General features: G+C 50.5%; 2 pseudogenes; one reads left to right on the plus strand and one right to left on the minus strand.

Moving 5' to 3' along the window:
• Positions 1 to 1,784: 1,784 nt before the first annotated feature.
• LOC115666317 (F-box protein SKIP27-like) lies at positions 1,785 to 3,295 on the plus strand (annotated as a pseudogene).
• Positions 3,296 to 4,145: 850 nt separating this feature from the next.
• On the minus strand, positions 4,146 to 5,129 carry LOC130136291 (uncharacterized; annotated as a pseudogene).
• Between the last annotated feature and the right edge of the window lie 939 nt (positions 5,130 to 6,068).

The raw sequence follows: 6,068 nt of genomic DNA on the forward strand, positions 1-6,068 counted from the left end.
GATTGACCGTCGCAATTACATGACAACCGAGGTCGCCATGGCTCAAGTAAACTTAGATGTGGCCCGATATCAAATCGGCCACGAGTCGATACGCGTAACTCCTAAAAGCCGCCTGTTAGTTTGAGATACGCTAAAGTCACGATTGATTGGTTTTAGCAATAAATTAGAATCCAGAATGAAATGTCGAACTTTCAAGATTTCACGAAAATTTATCGGACGTCATCTCATTAAGCGTGGCCAACTATTAGAACACTCAGAATTGTCGGAAAAGTATAATTTGGACTGGGTATGGAAATAGACTATTTTACCCCCGAGGATATTTGAATTCATTTGAAAGGTTGAAGGGCAATTTGGACTTTGGCACTTTCCCTCCTTAGCCGAAATTCTTGGACCATTATGCCCCTTCTCATCTTGCTTTATTATTTTGCTTGCCATTTAGGAATTTTGGGAAATTAATGAGAGAAATTATGTGGACCCTTGGATCTTGGCTTGGAGAAGGCGGTGGATTGTAGGCCATTGGATTTGAGTGGGGTTTAGTAGTGGGGTTTTGTGTGAGTGGGGTTGGTAAGATCATGATCATCTCTCTCTCTCATTCATTCTCTCTCTCACTCTCTCTCCTCCCTTGCTCTTCCATTTTCGACCGAACCAAGCTTCCCCCTCACCTTACCGATCAGCTCAGCCATCTCAGCCTCTCTCCAGCCGCCATGAAGCCACCGGAGACCCGTCGGAGCAGCCGCCAGTCGCCGATCCTGCTGCTCATGCCACCACCTCTTCCTCTCCCTCTTTCCTTGCTGTTTTTCCGACATCACCAGCCACCACCGAAGCCAACACCACCCCTCACCGTGACCACCAGCTTGTGTTTGTCCCAACCATGGACTACTGTGACCGGAACCGTAGCCGACCTTCCCATCCGGCCGTCAGAACAGCAGCTGCTGGGCTTGGCTTTGCTTGGCTAGTTTTGGCTTGACTTGACTTATGACTTCTTGTAAGTACTTCCTAAGCCTTGATTAGGACAATGGGTTATCAGTGGTATGTTTAGGGGCTGATTAGGGAGAAAATATTCAGTGGTTAGCTCGCACCAGCTCATCCGCCTACGTGGCGTGCGTGAGCTTAGTTGGCTCCACTCAACGGGAGACACGTGGCGCTGAGTTGGACTTGCTGAAAAATTGAAAAAAGGCTTTCTTTTCTCTACGTGGGACAGAGCTGAAAAATTCAGCTCCCGCCTAAAACTTCCCCCCCTCTCTCTCTCCTCTTTTCAATTTCCAAGGCCCTTGTTTACCTGCACTCCTGCGGAAGAACAGCCAAAACACACACTCTCTCTCTTTCTCTACCGCCTCCGCCTCCGCCTCTCCCAAGAGCCCCGCCGGTCGCTCCGAGCTCGGATCTGCGCCCAAGAGGGAGAGCCCCGCGCCGCGCGAGCTCGAACCCGCATCGGCACGTCGCTCTCCCAAGAGCCCCTCCGTCTCGGCTGCTGGATCCCGAGCCCCTCCGCCTCCGCCGAGCTCAGATCTGCGCTCAAAAGAGAGAGCCCGCGTCGCTCCGAGCTCAGATCTACGCCTGGCACGTCGCCTCCCCCAAGTGCCCTTCCGTCACGGCTGCTGGACTCCGAGCCCCTCCGCCTCCGCCGAGCTCAGGTCTGCGCCCAAGAGGGAGAGCCCCGCGTCGCTCCGAGCTCATATCTCGCATCCGGCATGTCGCTCCCCCAAGAGCCCCTCCGTCGCGGGCCGCGCAGATCACATTGTGCCGTCTCCGACTTTTTGTATTGTGTCTCGGATAAGTTCATTGCAGGGGATGGAAGGCTTTGGTGGAAGATTTTTGCCGTGGCACAGAGGATGTTGCTGGTTTTAATTTACTGCACAAACATTCTTGTTCTTTATCTTGAGTCCCCCATATGCTAAGTTTTCTTTACTGTGTGCTTGAGCAGCACCGTCAAATGGTTTCTTGACGCAAAGCGTGAAGGAGAAGCAGCGAAATCACTCACGAACACACACACACACTTCACACGAATCGATCGAATCCGACCAGGTTCGTGTCTTTTAGCTCCTTCGATGTCCGACGAATTCGTTCTCGGACGGTGGTTTTGTTGCGCGATTTTGCGGGCTTCGTTCGTTTCCTGTTTGTGGGTGTTCTTCATTTGACTGACTGACTGACTACGGTTTGGTTTCTGCAGAGGGAGGAGTAGTAGAAATGGCGTTGTGCGGCGATATGGTGTCGGACTTGAAGGCATGCGTAGTTGGGGGGCAGAGCGAGGTGAGGGATGGGGAGGAGGCATTGGGGTTCGGACTCGTGAGGTGCACGTGGGGTCTCGGGAGGAAGAGGGTCGGGATCTCGGAGGACCCCGATGCGGCGGCGTGGCGGGCCGAGTCGGCGGAGTTTAGAGCTTCGCTGAAGAGGCAGTGCAGCGCGAGGCCGTTGCTCGACGGCTCCGAGAAGTCCGGTCTCGAAGCCCTGCCTCAGGACATTCTGGTGAGTTGGCTTGCGCTTTCGATTTGCTCGAATGCTGCTTAAATCAATGCGTGGTTTGGATTATGATATGATCATTTATAACGGGTTTTAATGATTGAGCATTTTGGGTTTAACAGATTAGGATACTCGGTCACGTTGTGCACGGCGATTTGAAGCAGCTGGTCCGCGTGTCCAAGACAATCAAAGAAGCTGTAAGTTCATCTGTAGTAATAGTATTGCAATTTTTCTATGCTCAATTTGTTTCTTGCGGGGCGGCGGTTGATTCGTTTCTTCTACTGCAGACTGTCGTGGCGAAGCAGTGCCATTTTGCGTACACGATGCCCACGAAGATCCGCGTGTTCAGGAACTCAATCGATCCGCAGAACTCGAGTGACTGCAAGGAGATTGAAGCCCCGAACGCCTTGTTGAGGACTTTCAGGTTGTGTATCAGCTGGAGGAAGCTCGTGGATGTCACGACGGTGCTGTTCGCCTCGCCCAATGAAGGCAGTGGACCCGGAGAGGTCTGTTCATGGAAACTGAGATATGAATTAATCAGTTTAGTGCTCCAGATCTGGGTTCTGTAGAGTGTAGATAAATTTCTTGTTGTAGATTGGTTGACACAGATTAGGCGGGGAGAGAGACGGAGAGACGATGAATAGGGTTATGATGAACATGTAGAAAGAATCATTGAGCTGCGGTTTCTTCAAATGTTTCATTGAAGATGGATTGGCTTCATAAGCTTATTTTTTTTGTGTACATTGTAAAGAGACAGATTTTTAGGTGATTTCCGAGTTGTTTGAAGGGCCATGGGCTATCCTGTGGCGCTTCCCATGCTAATAAAAACATGAGAGAGGAGTGCAGAGTTAATCCTGCACACTCTCCTTGTTCTGTGTAATAAACCTAAGCAATGATATATTTGCTTCTGTTGTTCTATTCTTATCTTTGTTTCATCTGTTCTTGTGTGTGATCACTTTGAAATCTGTGGCCTGACTTGCACCACCACCATCACTTTTGTATGCTTTTGACAATTTTAACTTTGAATCTTTGGTGATTTGCATTGATATCTCCAAGGGTCATGGAAAGGTATAGGGTTTTAGGGCTGCTACCTTAGAGATGATTCCTGAATCGTTCACTTTTTGATTGCTTTTTTAGATCATGACATGATCAAACAAATGACGGATCAATAAACATTGTCAAAAGTTATTTTCTGAAAGCAAACGATTCTGTTTCAACATTCGATAACTTAGTCGTCAGCTTGGAAAACAGTCATGTGTTGTTCTGAGATTACCTAAATTCGCCAATCTCATCCTATAAAATGGAGGGCATTACACCTCTTGGGTATGAATTTAAGAAGATTGATGTTATTCTTGAAAATTAAATACAGGAACAACCTGATAAAAAAACGCATCTTGTAATTGCAGATTGTAAAAGACTATGCAACAAAATTTGAAATTATTAAGCGGGTAGGCAAAGTCCAATTTATTGCAACAAGAAAATGAGAAAAAAAAAGGGTGGGTGATTCAGATGTTGTTGCTTCCATTTTCATGCTTGATTGCCAGACTCTTCTTGAAGACGAATAAATGCTTAAATCACAGACTCAGACGCTCTCTAAAACTTGTAACTAGTAAGTCTGCCTCCCTGAACACACAACCTGCATCAGCTACAATATATCTTCAAAGAGGAAGAGAGGTACTTGACTCTAGAAATAAAACGAGCGAAGGCTCGGAGCATCGATTTCAATTAGCGAAAGATCCGAGCAATCTCCCAACTTTAACACCTTAAACCTCTTAAGATTTTGCGCATTCAACTTCAACTGACGAATGGCATCAAAAAATTAAATCTCATGAAAAAAAAGCGATATTATGTGAATATGTTGACTTGATTTCATGAATCCATTGACCGAAATATCAAAAGACACCGTCCCCGTCATCCTGGTCACTTTCTTGCTCGTACGTGATGCGAATTTCGAAATTCATAACGCCTCACTTCGCCCTTCTTACTTGCAGGTGGTCGTCGTCGGTGGCTCTCCGGCGAAACCAGAGCTTTCTCCGACAAGTCCACTCGCCTCCACCGTGCCGAAGCGGACCTCCCGAACGCCACCTTCCTCTCCCCTTCGCAGTCACAATTATATCCATCTCCGCCGCCGGACACCCCTGCCATTCCCCACCACCACCCTCTTCTCCTCAAAATCCTGAAGCTCATCGAACGCCGCCTCCGCGGCCAGTGTCGCCTCCACGACCTCTATCTCCTCTGCGACCACGATCGCGATCCTCTCCGGCTGTGCGCGGCGGAAGCACCTGGAGGTGGCGGCGATGATGCCATTGACGACGACGAAGGGGGTACGGAGGCCTGAACCACGAGAGGAGTGAGCCCAGCACGGGAGGCAGCCGAGGACCCAGAGGGCCGGGGATAGATGGAACAGCAGCCCCAAGAGCGGCAACGGCGATGGACATCGCGCAGGCCGACACGAGCGGGGCTTTCAGGGACGCCATCAAAGCGCTCGACGAAACCATCTCGCGGATTCTTTCGCGGTGAAGTCCGAGAGTGTGAGCTCGCCAAGTGAAGTTTTCAGTGATGGAGAGCATCGGCTGGGAGTAAAGAAAACTCAGCATATGGGGGACTCAAGATAAAGAACAAGAATGTTTGTGTAGTAAATTAAAACCAGCAACATCCTTTGTGCCGCGGCAAAAATCTTCCACCAAAGCCTTCCATCCCCCGCAATGAACTTATCCAGACACAATACAAAAAGTCGGAGACGGCACAATGATCTCGCGCAGCCGCGACGGAGGGGCTCTTGGGGGAGGCGACTTGCCCAGATGCAGATCCGAGCTCGGAGCGACGCGGGACTCTCCCTCTTGGGCGCGCACCGAGCTCGGAGGAGGTGGAGGGGCTCGGAGTCCAGCAGCCGCGACGCAGAGGGGCACTTGGGGAGGCGACGTACCGGGCGCGAGATATGAGCTCGGAGCGACGCGGGCTCTCCCTCTTGAGCGCAGATCTGAGCTCGGCGGAGGCGGAGGGGCTCGGGATCCAGCAGCCGAGACGGAGGGGCTCTTGGGGGAGGCGACGTGCTAGATGCAGATTCGAGCTTGCTGCGACGCGGGGCTCTCCCTCTTGGGCGCAAATCTGAGCTCGGAGCGACCGGCGGGGCTCTTGGGAGAGGCGGAGGCGGAGGCGAAGGCGGAGGCGGAGGCGAAGGCGGAGGCGGTAGAGAAAGAGAGAGAGTGTGTGTGTTTTGGCTGTTCTTCCGCAGGAGTGTAGGTAAAGAAGGGCCTTGGAAATTGAAAAGAGGAGAGAGAGAGGGGGGAAGTTTTAGGCGGGAGCTGAATTTTTCAGCTCTGTCCCACATAGAGAAAAGATTGCCTTTTTTCAATTTTTCAGCAAGTCCAACTCAGCGCCACGTGTCTCCCGTTGAGTGGAGCCAACTAAGCTCACTCACGCCACGTAGGCGGATGACCTGGTGCGAGCTAACCACTGAATATTTTCTCCTGATTAGGGGTTGATTAGAGTTAGTTTGATGGCTGGTTGTGCTTGGTTGATGATTGGTTGTTGCTGGATTGGTTCTCGGATTGATTGCTAAGGTGCCCTGTTATTTTGTTATTTTTGTGGAGATCAGTATGGGCAGA

Source organism: Syzygium oleosum, unplaced genomic scaffold (genome assembly GCF_021117445.2).
Source record: "Syzygium oleosum isolate NSW1041296 unplaced genomic scaffold, Sole_v2.1 Sole_v2.45, whole genome shotgun sequence".
NCBI classification, from domain to species: Eukaryota; Viridiplantae; Streptophyta; class Magnoliopsida; order Myrtales; family Myrtaceae; genus Syzygium; species Syzygium oleosum.